The 15,968-nt window shown below is 43.5% G+C and overlaps 1 protein-coding gene across 4 annotated transcripts in view; it reads right to left on the minus strand.

Moving 5' to 3' along the window:
- Window positions 1-15,968, minus strand: part of SENP5 (SUMO specific peptidase 5) — a 69,405-nt gene that overhangs the window by 21,888 nt on the left and 31,549 nt on the right. For 2 of the 4 annotated variants that reach the window (XM_030456619.1, XM_030456618.1), the window contains one exon: window positions 6,528-6,656. The exons of 1 other annotated variant lie outside the window; for it this stretch is intronic. The gene's annotated coding sequence lies outside the window, so the exon portion shown is untranslated. Of the gene's footprint in view, window positions 1-1,659; window positions 1,731-6,527; window positions 6,657-15,968 lie in introns of those variants that run through there. One more of the 4 variants, XM_030456617.1, reaches the window with a different exon arrangement.

A 15,968-nucleotide genomic window follows, 5' to 3' on the forward strand; every position in this document is an offset into this window, starting at 1 on the left:
CAGAGGTGTAACAAGCCCTGGAGAAAGGCACTTTTAACACATCATAATGTATAAGACCACAGAGAAATGGTCAGAGTCCAAAGTGACCAATTCATGGGAACAGAGCAGGGCACATGGCTGATGACCTCAGTTATCTCATAGCAAAGTCTAAACTTACTTTAGTCTCTTCCCTTTTCTGACTAGAGCTTCCAGGAACTAACTCACAGTCTCACCCAGTTGGCTACACACCTGCTAAATTTATTTCTGGCAAGGTGATTATAATTTACTCACTATTATGATTTACATCCTCCTTTAGGCTAAACTAGATTAGTGGAGATATGCATAGCAGATAAAATAGCATTTAAGAAAAAATGCTGTCACAAATCAGCGCTGAAACAGAAAAAATCCTAGATTAAAGAGCCCAAGGTTACTTTTGTACAAGTAAGGTATAAGGACATAAATAATTTCTAATCATCAGGCTTTAGATTGATTTTAATGAAGTATCACTCAAGCTTTGTTCCTTCTTTGCTGAATACCTCAGCAAGGCAGAAGCATGGAAGTAGCTGAAGCAAAGTCTATCAGACTTTGCTGTCCAAACCCTGTGAAGGGAACAGAAACTGAAATTTCAGTGAAGGTCTTTGCACACATCTGGGACCAAGGGTTCCCCCCGATGTTTCTTAAAGGCTTTCCTTAAGACACAGCATTACTTCCACAAGTATTAAACATGTAATCCTGCAGCTTTGAAAAATTATTTCCCTATTTGTGTTAGTGATACACACACAGATAAGCAAACGTGAGGCAACCACCTGGGCTGGAACAACCTTAGTCTGAAGATGGTTTTAGGAAGAGTGTGTTAGTTCAATCCAGTCCTCAGCTGTGGAACACAGCTCTGCTGTTCCTGTCCCACAGCTTGGCACCTCACGGGTGACAGCCGCCCCTGCTGAATTCCAAGCCTCTGCCCAACCAGCCCAGACCAGCTGGGAAGAGTTTGGGACGTGGGGGGAGAGGGGGAGGAGGAAGCAGCACTGGAGGAGATAAAGCCCTCTGCTTACACAGCAGAGACGACTCAGGAGGCAAAGAAGGGTGGTTAAGAGCCCTATAACAGCCTTGCAACTGAAAATCCCTTCCTACAGCTGTCCTGGTCCGTCAAGGCCTTAATTCTCCCAGACCTGTAATTATGGAGAATCTACCCGTGTCCCAAGGAGGGGCTGGCACTGGAAGCCTCCGCACTGCTCCAGTTTTTCCCCAGACTTCCTATGCCCGCTAGCCCGGTCGAACCCTTGTGCCAAGGACGGGAACCGAGCACCAGCACCGGTCCCCAGCGCCCACAGAGTGGGCAGGAGGCCGGAGGGCAGGGAGGGCCGAGAGGCAGCACTGCAACCGGCGGCTCCCGCGGCCTCCGCCCGCCCGCGGCTCCGCGCTGACACCACTGACAAGGACGGGCGGCCGCTCTCCCGCCACCGGGGACGGGACGAACCCGGGCGAGTGAAGGCTGAGCGCTGCCGCAGGGAGTTGCGGGCGGGCACCGCCTCCTGCTCCCCCGGCCGGCACGAGGGGACCCCAGCCGCAGCCTCCCGGCGGCCGCTGGCCAGGCCGCGCTGCCCCACACCCGCGGGGAGAGCACATGGCCGGCCAGGGCCTCCGCCCGCCGCTGCTCGGGCCCTCCGCTCCCCGCCTCACCTCTGCCCACCGGCGCCGCCCGACTCCCCCCCGGCCGCCGCCAGGGCCGCGCTCCGCCCCCTCCGCACGCCGGGCCCGATCGTTCTGCGCCGGCGCAGCCGCGTCAGCCCCGCGACCGGGCGGGGGCAGCGGGACTGCGCCTGCGTTTGGCCGGGGAGCGGGGCTGGCGGCGACCGGGGGCAGGGCCTGCTCTGCACGGCCCTCCGGCCATTCTCTTCCGGGAGGCCGGGGCAAGGCGTCCGCTGTGGGTTTGCCAGGAGGGCGGAAAGGCGGCACGGGTCCCTCTGGCGCCGTGGTTGCTGGGCAGCGGCTTCGCCCCGCCCCAGCTCAGGGTCACCCTTCCCAGCATGAGGGAGCCTGCGGGCCGCCTTTACCCCAGCTGCACACCAGCCGTGAGGAATTTAAAAAACAGCCTGACTTCTGGAAAGGGACTTTTGACGCAGGCGTGTAGGGATAGGACACACATTTCAAACTCAAGGAGGGTAGGCTTACATTAGGTATTAGGGGGAAATTATTTACTATGAGGGTGGCGAGACACTGAAAGAGGTTGCCCAGAAAAGCTGTGATGTTCTGTCCCTGAAAGCGTTAAAGGCCAGGTTGGATGGGGTTTTGATCACCACCTGATCTAGATGGAGGCGTTCAGCCCATGTGCAGGGATTAGAACTAGATGATCTGTAAGGTCCCTTCCAATCCAAGCCATTATCTGATTCTGTGATTAGTTAATAGTTTGGTATGTGGGTGTGTTTCTATAAAAATCCCAAACTAAAAAATACTGTTGTTGCCTTGGCTTCAGCAGCCTGAACAAACTGCTCCTCCAACCAGAGTGGCAGGCAGGGCTGTCCCACCCCACGGGGTTCCTTCTGCTGTGTGCTGCCTTTTGCTGCTTGTGTACCATCTCTGTACCCCAGTTCCTCTGCCCAAAGCATGGGGAAGAAGATACCAGCCTGTTTGTGTTGTACAGAAACATCATGCAGATGGGAAATACTCCAAAACTGTTGCATTTTTGTTGCTGGGTGGAGATAGGTTGTGCTTCCTCTCTCAGGGTAGCTGCTGAGAGAAGCTAAAGAAAGTTCTCCTAATAATAATAATTTAAAAAGTTAGCAAAGTACAGAAGATTGGGAAACAGCCATCATCAGTTTTGATACAGCTTTGCACGAGGTGATCATGCAGTATTCATTATGCTGTGCATTCCTCCAGGAATTCCAGTAACCAGGCCATGGCTTGTGAAATGCTATAACAAATAAATAACTTTAAAAAATAGAGGGGTAGAGAAGGCAATGGGGTGATGCAACAAACAAAAAAGCAAAGTCAGTGCTAAACTGAGAGTTGCTGGGTTTTATTTGTTTGTTTGAAAAACGTCCATCCCAGCTCTCTCATTAAATACAGTGCTCTCCTAAGCAACCATTTGTTCTTCCTGCACAGTGAATCCATCCGAAGATGGGCTAAGCAGTTTCAGAGCAACAGGATGAGTCCTCTGGCCTTTATGAAACATGCAGTAAACAGGGTGCACAAGGCAATGCTCAGGCCATGAAGTTAAAATGGGAGTATAATAAATGGAAAGAAGATTCCTCCCCCAACCCATCTGAGTGCTGCTCTCTGGCTCTCTATGTAACAGCACCTCTGCACTCAAATCATGGCCTGACCCGGGCAATCATTAGTACAGTTTACAGCAGGCGCTTGAGACGCATAAATGGGAGCTCAGGTCCATGAGATCCTCTTAAAAAATCATGATCTAAATTTTTGAACGTGGGGTTTTATGAGCCTTCTGGTTTTGCCTGTGAGGATCAGCCTTATCACACCTTCTTGCTTCCTCTCTGTCCACAAGGGCTAGCAGCAGATCTTTAAAAAATGGAAGCTGAGATTCTCAGATGAGTAAAATGCCTGTAAACACTGAGGCTTTATGGAATGTGTGAAAGACAGGAGACTTGTGAAATTTAATAAATAAAAAAATAAAGGCCAGACTTGGCAACACTGACAGAAAGGACTGAATACCAACCACATTACTGCAACATTTTTGTGGCCAAACTTGCAGCCTCAATGTTTTAATGATGGCAGCCTTTACTGCATTTAACAGAAGCCTGGATTTGATTCTTTCAGAATAAAAGGGCTTTTGAATGCTCTTTAAAGGCAGTTTCCTGACTTCATTGATTGCTGACACAAACACCAGAACTAAATCTCCTACATCTTGAGCTAAAGCAACAATCCCATTAATTTGGACAGCACTGGGCTTGTACAGGAAGCAGTTGCTGGAAGAGAACATGTAGCATGAGCTGAACCAGTTGGCTGCTCTATGTCTCATGTCGCCAAGCAAGAACAGGGCCAAGGTAAATCTCCATATAACCGTGTTTTATTTGGAGGCTGCTAACAGCCAGTCTGAATTCACAAAAGAATGTGAATAGCCACATCAGGAAACACAGCAAAAGATTATTCAAACTGGCAAGGTTTAAGAAAGAAAATTAAATTTGTTCTTTGTTGTCCCTGCCTATTTTTCCACTTGTGAATAGAAGTAAAATTAAGGATTGCTTGCACGTTCCTTCACATAGCTTCAAGTTGTGATGTAAAGACTATACTGGCAGAAATATCTGTACATCTCAGCACACACTTGTCAATAAATACTTTGAAAGGACTGTTGTTAAATTGCAACAAAGTAAAAAAGCTTTAAAAAAGGTACATTCAGAGCAGGTGAACTCTAACCTGAACCCAATTATAGCCGATGGAGGATGGCTGCTCCTTGGCCCATGCTTCAGGAAGTTTGAAGTTTCTCTAGGATGTAAGAAACCCCACGACGTTAATCCTTCTATATCACAGCAATATAAGGGGTGGGAAAGAAGCAGTAATGCAACAGACATACTCTGGAGTCCTCTGAGAGGAAACATCCCTACTACATGTGTGTTAACATCCGCAGTATGCTCCATCGCAAACTCCTGAAATTAACTTCTCTGTATCTGGCATTTCAGGACAGAGCTTCACCCCACAGTGGCCACCAGCACTTGCCAGCTGGAGGCTACTACCTCTCTAGCCCAGGCTGCAGGGCAGAGAACACTTTTGTTCCTTGATCACTTTGTATGCAAGTCAGAATAGCTTGGGCCACCCTCATGAGCAGTTTAAGTGAAGATGCCCAGCATTGTGCTGAAGGATGAAGAGCTGCACAGCTCTGCTGCGGGACTGATGACTGCCCTCACATGGGTGGGAGCACTAAAGTCCCAAGTGATTCTTGCTTCTTGCAAAACAGACTGAGTGCTTCTCAGATCTCACTCCATAGGACACCCACTCGGCTGCTTCCCGGCCCTGCAGGCGTGTTTTGAAAACAAGCAGATTGGAGTCAACACGCCCCAGATGTAACTGTGAAAGGGACTGTGGAAGTGAAAGAAAGGCACCCCTAAAGTAGTGTTTAGCTTTGGACTTGGATAGTCCATAATTACATATTTCTGTATGTCTGCACAGACCAGAGTTCACTGAGACCATGCACAGGCTATATTTAAACTAGTTACTCCAGGTACCACAGGCAGTATTGTCTGGCACCAGGACAGTGCAGGCTGCAGAGCTCACTTGTGAAACTGAGCAAATATGCAGGTAACAACACTCCGTTGTGCTCTGTAGCTCACCAGGGCTGCCACTCAGCCAGGTAATTTAAAACTAGTTCTAGGTGTGTTTCCACATGCTTAGTTAGGCAGGAAAAACAGCTGGGGAAGTTTCTTGCCTCCAGTTGCTATTTTTCACTCTTGTATCTCTGTTCCCTCCTACTGTCCCTTGAGGTGTGCCAATACTGTTATCTGTGAAGCTCCCTGGAGACTGAATGCTTAAATTTATTCACATGGGAAAAAGGAGGGAAAAAAAAATAGCCAAGAGGTTTTTTTCCTCTGGAATTGTACAGGGACCACTGGAGTCAGGGATGGAGTCAAGGCTGGAAGGTGAAGCAGGAATCCAATTAGATACCAGCAAAAATATACATGGAACCATGATCTGAGAATTCCCTGTCACTGCTTTTGTAATGACAACAACTCTTAAACATGCATAAATGATTTTAGTCCAAATGGTGCTACAGAAAGGATAAATGTGGTCTCTTCCAGCCAGCTGCCAGTATCCTTCATTAAAACATGCTGGTTTTCTTCTTTCTCAGTGACATGCATGGGGCAAGATCTGGAAGAAGGCTGCCTCCTGGGAGCACTATTGATGCACAGCATCCTACTGCTACATTTTGTCTTTTGCTTGACAGCCAGATGTGGGACTTTCTCTTGGAAGTGTGCTGCCTTTCATTCATGTCGGATTGTGAGGGGTTATTTAATCAGAAACAAAAGAGTGAAATAGGATAAGAAATAATTAAGAAGCAAGACAAATCTGTCATTGCCATTCTGAAAACTTTAAAGAACAAAAGTTAAAAACCTCCTGCAGCAGAGATTTGATTATCAGCTTCCCCAAATGACACTATTACTGTAATTGCCAAACTCCTTCAAAATCCATGTAAATGTAAACTCTCACAGTCATATTAGAGATTCCTGTGCAGGACTGAGCCCTAGGTGAATAACCAACCTCATTAGATGGAAACATCTCTTGCTAGCATTTTAAAGTTATCCAGGTGTGGCTGGCCCATGGCTATTCACTGTAAGCACTTCAATCTGACAAATGTTGAAGATTTAAGCACCTAGATCATCACTGATGGCTGAGACTAAAAAGGGGAAAACAGGGTTCATTAGAGGATTCCATTTTTAGTATATGAAAAAAACCTATGAAAACTTAACAAAAGCAAAACCTCTACAATGTTATGGGAGTTGAGCTAGCACCAAGAAACATTAGGGATCCTACTGTAGTAAAGTTTACTGTGGTATTAACCAAAAATGGCTATGTAAAACAGAGAAATCCAGTCTGACCTGGCTGCCGGGGCTTCTGAAATGAACAGCAAAGCACATGTTCCTCCAGTGGCAATCCATCCCATCTGTATTAGAAGAGGACTCTCTGGGTGAAGAAGCCATTCCTTCTCCATTCATTATGGACAGAGTCTACAACAAGTTAAAGTTGAGGGAGAAGAACCTTTAGTGAAGAACAGTTTCTTCCCTAACTAATAATGAAAGGCAATGGAGAGATATCCCAATATCTCAATATCCCAACAGAGACTGCAAATTGTAACCTCTGATACCATCTAAGGCAGGTATTTATCCTCATGCACTACACAGTCACTGGCAGAGCCCAGCCAACCTCTGTAGCCAGACAATCTGCTTTTTAAAATTAGAAATTCATCTCTCTCCTGTACTGTGAGCATTTTCTTGCATTCTGAAAACATTATGCCTATTGTTTTGAATAAAATTCTGGCACAATCTTATTTGACCTAGTTGAGATTTTTAATGGCTTCTCATATTTCTGCACTGCAGTACTGTCAATACAAACCTGCAATATTGTTATAAAGATCAAGGGTTCAGCTTGCTTCAAGAAGGATAACTAAACCTTCCTTGAGACTTTTATGGATAGTAAACCAAATTCTGCACTACAATTTTCTCTGAATAGGAGAGAAAGATGTTAACTTAAGCATGTTAGATTATTATTTTATTTTACATTTCTTGAACACTTATTTGGGATTCACAAGATAATGCAATCTAGAATCTTACAAAATGCATTAATTTGGTCAAGATGACCTTAAGAAGAGCCAAGCAGAGAACAACGGATAGCTATCATGTTAAATTGAAAGAAGGCTGTATTAATTGACAGGAAACAAAACCCAAACTACTGCAAATTCACCCCCACGACCTAAAGGCTGAATATGTCTTCAAGAAAAATTTTTAAAGTTAGTAAACTTATGGCTACTGAGCACTAATTAATCTGCAGTTCTATAAGACACTTCATTTTCCCAGTTTCCACTAAGGATTAATAAAAATAAATAAATGAAAGAAATCAGTACATGAAAGACTTGAGCATCTGAGCAAAACACATGAATGGTAGTTATAATATGAACAAACAACATTTGAATGCATTTTTCACAATACAATACCAAACTTCCTTGTAGGAAAAGCAAGGAATCTCAGAGTTTAGGACTGGGACAGCCTCATTTGGCAGCATGCTGCAATTTAGTTCCCAGCTGTTAAAACTGGAATAAAAATTCCATAGCCAAGGGGGATCCTGTGAAGCTGAACATGTTCTAGGCACTAAGCTACCAGAATTATCATGACTGAATGCACAGCTATGAAACAAGCTGGAGAGGACCTTGCAATGTTATCTGTTTTGTCTCCTTGTCTGAAGGTAGGATCAAGGTTAGTTGATTTCTGACCCTATCCTAAAATATATTTACATGTTCCTTCCCCAGTGTAGTGTCAACTCTAGATTTAATATGGGTATCTGCTTCTCAGGACTCACCTCCACAAACAAACCCTACTTCCCCGATAGTTGATTGAGTTTCTTAAAGTCCAGGTTCTTCTTCCTTTTATCATTAGTTAGAAGTTCTCAAACAATTTAGTCTCATTGATCTGTCAAGGCAAACATTTGGAGGAGGAACTTGAAGCAATACCTTCTTCCTTTTCCTCTTGTCTATTCTTTCTGGGAAGTCTTTAACCAACTGATGCCTTCAATATGCAAGTTCAGGTCTTTATTAAATATTGTCCCCTTTTCTCTGAAGCGGAATGAGTTGCAGTCTTTGGAAGGATAAGGCCTTAGCTGCTGGAGTTCTTCATACCATGCATCCCTTTGATCCCTTTCCCAATCTGCAAAAATTACTAGAATTCTCTCCTGTATTTCATTACACATAAAAAGACATGAAAGTGTAATTATTCCTTACTCATCAACAACTACCCACCAACCCTAGCTCCAAGCTAGACCATTCATTCTGGTGACTTCAAAAAATGGTTTTGAAATTTCCATTTCCACATTGCCCTGGCAGGTATAACTGTGACTCTGCAGCCAGCTACAGCTGTGTGTGCTAATTGCTTTCCTTTAAATTATTTATGAGACAGTTCTGACTGATGAGACTCCTCACAACAGCATGTGCTAACCATTGGCAGTGGGCTCCTGAGCTGCTGGGAACCCCATCACCTGCTGAGGTGCAGAGAAGCAGCTTGTTAGCAGGCACTGTGTCCTGGCAGCCTGGCCACTGAGCTGCCAGGTCAAGCTCTACTTGCTTTCATCTCCTTTTCCAACAAATGTTCAATAGGAATGGATGTGTAAGCATTAAATCTGCCCATAGCACACACCTTTTACTTTTGGGATTAGATAAGAGAAAACTGAAGACTGGGTAATTTAGATAAAGCAGAATATTGAGTGTCAATGACCTGTGGAACACAATCCATGTCACTAAGCAAGGCATTTCTAGCCCTGGTCCCAGATGCAGTAGGGAGTCTGTAAAACACAATTAGGAAAGCTAGAAACCAATGAGCTTAAATTCACCATACAGCAGCTTTACCAGAAAATTTTTGCAGGATACATAAACTGAAAAAGAATAGAAGACACAACTATAGGTAGTAATAAATATTTATCACAAGCCACCACTTACCACTGCTTTTTCCTGGAGGGCTTATCACTGCTACCCAGATAAAAACAACTTAAAAAGCTATGGCTAAAGGTAGCCATAAGCCCTGTCAGTTAAATAAAAAATAAAAAAAAGCTTTCCAGGAATTTCCAGTGAATTGTGACAGTATATTTCGTTTCCTTTTCAGATATGAATAACTGATAAGGAGAAGCAGTCAGAACCAGGTTGGCTAGAAGAAAAGTGTGATTTGCAGGAGCTCAACAAGGAGCAGCCAGAAGAAGGAAGCAAAGCAGCCTGTTAGAATTACTGCTCTCTATTGGTGTTTTTATTAACTTCCCAGGAGGCTATAAAGGTTGCTGGGTGAGCAGCTGATGTGACATCTTCATGAGTTTCACAGCTGTGTTTAAGAACTAAATTTAAACAGGATTCTCAGCCAAACTGTAGATGAAATTGTGCATTGGACCTTTTCCTAAGCAGTATTTTTACCCTGCACATCCCACAAATTTCAAACAATTTGAATTAACGTTGTGCTCGTTTATCCTACATATGCCAGAAGATTCACGGTGTTTTCTGTACAGAAATCTACTGACCCCAGATACAGAGGTTCAGACAGGAAAGAGAGGTGACAAAGAGAGGCCATGTTACTCCTTGGAGGTGAGCTGGTATTTCAGAGCCAGGTCAGATATTCCAGAGCCACTCTGCTCAGTGAAGCAAACCTGAATTTGTGTGGAAGGTGTGCAGGGGACAGCACATCATAATCTGACTGTGCATAAGGTCAGGAGGAGGAAGGCAGAGCAGAATGTGCAGCTGTCCTAAGAACACCCAGAAGTCTCCCAGACTCCGTCTCTCCCTGGCAGTGGAGAGGGCTCTCTCAACATGTCCTGTTCAGTGGGTGGCACTTGGGAGTTACAAAAGGTGTCCCAGATCTAAATTTGCTCCCTCAAAGAGATGGGCCACATATGGACTCATTGTACTTTCATGAAACAGCAGCCTGATGTTAAGAAAATCGGTCCCCCTTGGAAGAAGAGGACGAAGGGGGGAGGAAGCTGATTTTCCCAGCTACCCATGACGGATGCAAAAGGAGACAGGACAGAAGGTATCTGTCTGGATCTGACACAGACTAACAGCATGGCACATAGGTAAAGCTAGGAAGTCATTCATGCCTCATTTCTCCCACCTGTAAATTATTCCTCCCCCTTCATCCCCACAGACACATCATTATGATTGCTCAATCAATTAACAGTTTAAAAGATCTCTCAGACATTCAGATGAAGTGAAAGATGTTCTTGAATTTCTGCTTCTCTGAAGTTGTGTGCGTAAACACTGAATTTTGCAAATCCTTTGCTGAGTATGAAGATTTACCTCCCCTTTATGGATGGGTAAGTTAAACCAAGGAAATGTCAAAGCACACATTCTGATAAACAGCCTTAAGTTTCACTTTCTGAGTGCTGAGCTACCTATAAACACTTGAAATGTGAACAGCCACAAGTGAAGGCATTCTCCCCCTGATGATCACGTGCTCAGGGTCCCAAATAAGTACCACAAAGCTTAGGCCACTCTAGAAAACCTAAATGGAAACTTATCCAAGAAATCCATTGAATGGAAGGAGTGCACTCAAGTGCTCTGTCAACCACATCACACGCAACATGCTTGTGTTCAGCTAGAGCTTCAGAAAAGTTTCACTGGGGGACCAGAGCAGGTGATCAGACTTACAGAAGCATCTATTCCATAGTTCTCCATCACAGCGAGTTGTAAAGGATTGTATTATGAGAGCGAGAGATCCCCTGACCAAAACAATTAAAACTCTTACATAAAAATAGAATGCTGAAAGGAAATCTGCCCATTCGGCACTATTATTATTTTTAACAGAAAACACAAGTTTCTGTCAAAAACAAGAGAATAGACAATTTCCAGCCAGCTTTAATGGGAAGATCTTTTGAAATACTGAGCCATCTGTCACAGTAGGAGTGCTTGTTGTTCGGCCCTTCTGAAAAACTTGGCCCTTTTTTTGGGAACGTGGTGTTTTTGAAACTCTGCTCTCAGGCCCCTCCTAGGAACCACTTCCTTCATGGAAGGTACAGCTCTTTTTGTGTCTACCAGTACTGTCCTCACTGCAGTGGAACCTGCACTCTACCTGAAAGCAGGTGGAGATGGGCTTGAAGTGCAAAACTAGAAAATTGCTCTGAGCTAGCCCGAAATCCAAGGACAAATGGCTAGGTTAAGTCCAGAACTAATGACTTTCATTTAATGTTGCTTATAAAAAACACTGCAAATACCTTTTAGCAAATTTCCAAATGTATGCATCTCATGAAAATTGCTCACTGAACACTCCTTTTTCCTTAGAAACATTTATTTTCTCTCTCCTCTGATTCTTCCAGTCCTTTGTCTTCCCTCTCATACTATTGTTGGTACCTTACCCCAGGTACAGTAGAGGTAAGAAAGGACTCCAGTCACCCAGCAATGGAATGAACTGCTCTTTGCTCATATTAACAACTGTTAATACCAGGACTCCAATTTGGGATGGAAAAACAGCTTCCAAATAGGTGTCTCTGTCAGTTAATAAAATCTGCTGTACAGAAAGGAAAATTCAGCAGCAGGTGAATCATCTAATGCACTGGGATTAGGCAAACAGAGACAGGCACTATACCAGATCAGGAGTATGATCTCACAGTAAACACCTACATCTGGAACCATCACTGATTCTCCTTCTCAAAACAAACATCCAGAAGCCATGATCTGCAGACAGCTCAGTGAAGCAGAGCACTGATCTGGACATTTGCACTTTCTTCTACTACTAATGTGAAGAACTAGAACATGTTACTGGTCTTCATTTTAAGAAATATCGATTGACCTCCTTTTGGCTCTTTGGGAGAGAGACAAAAACCGTGCAAGAACTCCAAGAATCAAATGAGATATATAAGAATACTTTGTATTTCTAAAGTGGGACAAAAGGCTTTGAAGTTACATTAATACATCCAGATAAAGAGTCACACAATCCCTTCTGCTGCAAAGGAAACCTCAGTGAAGTTCTGGCTACATGAAAGTTAACAGCAAAATTCCCACCAGTTTTACTGTGAACAAGACTTCAGGCCATAAATCTATCCTTTAGAGGATTTTCTACAAAATGTTGGAAAACCTTTTTTTCCAAAGGAAAAAAAAAGTCAATTGTTTTATTGTATTTTCTTTAAAAAGCTGTAACCAAACATTTCATTTTAGACTGGGGTCAATCCCATTTTAAAAATTTCTAATTCCCACACACGTCTTCATGAAGCAGTGGAAGTGTATTGGCTGACATGTTCTGATGCTGAACTGAACTGACACACAAGAGTTTGAAAATGCCAGGCAATATGGTTTGAACTTTCCATCTCCACAAAACAAAAAATGCAGCATATCAAGGTTTTTCTCCATAACCTGCTTCCAAGTTTGGACAGAAATACATATGGCAATGCTAACATTTTTCAAAGATATTTTTAAAATTACAATTCACTTCAACAATGGCTACCACCTGGCACAGCCTTACCAAAGTTAAGAAGTTACTGTGGAATAATAAAGTGTAATCCAGAACAGCCTGGAGAGCTCTGTGTCCTGAAGAGCCCAACAAAACTACTCCCTTGGCTTCGCTCATTCCTTTTGAGGAAGAACCCAGCGGAAAGGAGACAGTCAGTGTGACCGCCAGTTTTGTAGAGTCCATGAAACTCTTGGGAGACATGACCCCTGTTCTCTGGCTCTTAGATTTACAACAGAAGACTATTGAAAATTAACCTTTCTGAGGCCCCAAGATCTTCACCCTTACCTTTCTAAGTCATTGAAGAATATTCAGTCTGTAGTACAACAAGTACAGGACACTTCTTTTTGCTACATAGCAATCTCAGAAGATACTGGGGCATTTTAAGCTAATGGGCAAGACCTTGTTCAGCAAGGCTGTAGGCCCTGGAATTGAACAAAACTTCAGCATTTGCTCAAGTCTAAGCATAAGCTGAAATGCATGGCTGAATATGAATGGCCTGAGGAATTATGCAAATGCTTAGACTAATCTGGGTCCAAATATGTATTACTTTAGAAGACAGAGAAGCAAGCAGTGCAGTTTAATCATTTTTATCTCCTTACCAAGAATGCACAAGTTCTTACAGCTAATATTACAGCATCTTCTGCTGCTGCCAGAAGCCAAATGACTTATTCTTTAACAGTCAAGCTCTCCTCATTTTCAAACTGAAGATTAGTCCATTTATGCTGAACAGTGGCACAGAATGACAATTTCATAATACACCAATTGAGTGCTATTCCACTCACAAGTTACATTACCTTGCCCTTTTTTCCCCTGCCCTTCCACTTGCAATTGACTACCACTGTAATAAGGTGGTGGTGCTTCTAATCTCAAATTGTATTTTCTGGGATGCTGGCAATTCATTAGATACTACCACAGAGTGGCCAACTGGATCTGACCTTGAACCTGAACACAAAAAAGCCCTAAAACAAAGGAGATATTACTTATTAATATTACCAGTCTGCACTAAAGTTACAACATGAGCTGGGCACTCCCATAAAATGCTGAATAAAATGAACCTTCAGCAACAGCACTCAAAAGGGCAGTCAGCACCTCCCAGCAGACTGCCAGTACTGCCCACAGGTGATCCCATAAACATGAAGGCTAATTGCAAAAATACTTCTACACATGACTAGACCTTGTTTCTGCAAATACTCTCACAGGCATGTGCATTTTCAGGGTCAGTTCCCACAGCTGTATCACTAGCAGACAGTACAGTAAGCGTCAAACTCATATTCCAGCCTGCCCTCCCTGCAGAAATATCAGTGAATCTGTAATATAATCTCTGAGAATGTCGTCATAGAAAACTAATGCCTTATAGTAGGGTATCATGACCCCTTAAGTGTTTATTTCACTGTGACATGAGCAGAAATATATGGGAGAAAGTGAAAAGCAATTAATAAGTTCTGCTACCAAAATGAGGATTGTTGGTAATTACAGCTCACTGAGAAAACATCCCAATTTAGACTGCACAGCTCCAGGGACTGCTTGCTAACAAAACACAGAGTATTTTACTTCTAGGTCACTGATTTCAATCTGGCCTCAAAGGAAAAAATGACTGAAAGTTAATGCCAGGTGACAGTGCTGTGAAAGCAAGGAGGGTGGATCTCAGCCTGCTTCCTAGTAGAGTGGAGGAAACAACCCAAGTTTTCGTGATTGGTGAAAATAATAAAGCTAAAAATTTAGGCTGTGCTTCAATGATACAGTAAATCCAGCTACAGGACTCAGGACAAGGACTGGATGTGATACAAACAATTTTGCTGATTTCAGCTTGTCTGAAACACTTTGACAAGCTAACTGTGTACAAACAGGGCAGATCAGATGTCATTACACTTTTTACAGCCTGAATTAAAATCCAGATTGTGTGTGCCAACCAGTTCAATGGAAATATAGGTATGTGCCCATAGCTCCCTGAGAGGCAGTATCCATACTGCCTGATATCATGGGTAACCAAACCCTGGCCTCCAAGATTCATCCTTCAGTGACAGCAGGTGCAGGCTGTATAGGGACAGGCATATCAGAACTGTACTGTTTTATTGCTGCTGGTCACTCTCTGGACTGGAGACAAATGAAGATGCTGTCTACACCTCCGTCTGTCCTATGAAAGGGTGGAGGGTGCCAGATGGTTAGCAAGTCACCCAGGACACATAAACCCACACAGGCATTAAATAGCATGAATACCGAGGCATTAAATGACACCATCCCTGCTGGCACCACATCCCTGCTCATCAGTGCTCCATTCATTTAAGCACTTTCAAGAAAGCAGGGAAATAAGAGATTAGAGAGATGTGCTGCTGCCTTTGATAAGCCTCAAAATAGGAGCAATGTTTGTGCTAATCCGTTAGCAGTAATATAGAAAAGGTGAGATTAGCTGCAGTTGCAGAAACAGTCTGGTGCAATCTGTTTTCGCAATGAATTCCTCCATGGAAAGATGGGTCACAGGGCACACCTGCAAAATGCATCCAGGCATTTGTATCTGCACTGTGTCCACAGCCTGTGCTCCAACAGATGGTTGGCCAAAGGATTTCTTCTCCTTTTATTTTATTTTGTTTGAGGTTTTGTTTTTTTTTTTATGAACTCACAGGAGCAGAGCAAGCCCTCCTGCCAACAGTGTAGTGAATGCAGAGCATTCAGTAATGAAGGGGTGACCTTGATTAGTGTCTAATGAGCAGAAACCAGTTGCTTTTCGGCACATAATGAAGTAGAAAAGTTCTGCTATGGTCTGTCAGACTTGTTGATGCTGCCCTGAGGGATGCTGCTGGTGATGCTCTCCATACAGTATCTGCTTCAGGCAACAGCTAATCCTTGGTTCCTCCACACATGTGATATCTCTTGCTTTACTGCAAGATCACTCTTAGAGAAAAGTATATATTTCTTTTTACATAACATGCCATATTTTAATCAGCAGCACAAGTGTCAGGGCAGGTCCATCTGGTTTCTACCTTCAGAAAGGAAATGTAGATATCTTCTGCTTAGATTCCTTATTTTCTTTCTTGCTTACCTTAAAAATTATTATTATATTCTTTTAGTAGTATCTGACCCACATTGCTGATAGCAATGGAGAGGAATGAGAAGGCCAGTACATAAGAAAATAAGGAATTCTGGTTACTGATATGAAGGGAAAATACCCCTGCTGAGTTCTCCCCTTAGAAGTCAGCACCTTTTGGAAAAGCCAAAAGAGGATGGATTAGCTAGTGTGAAGGCTTGCAAGATCATCTGTGGCTTGGAAAGGCAGTACCATCACAATGGTACTATTAAGAATGAAAAGGGGTTAACATGGCATTGAATGTATCTATCAAGCCTTGGGACAAGGAAACA

This window comes from Calypte anna, chromosome 9, assembly GCF_003957555.1.
Source record: "Calypte anna isolate BGI_N300 chromosome 9, bCalAnn1_v1.p, whole genome shotgun sequence".
Lineage (NCBI taxonomy): Eukaryota > Metazoa > Chordata > Aves > Apodiformes > Trochilidae > Calypte > Calypte anna.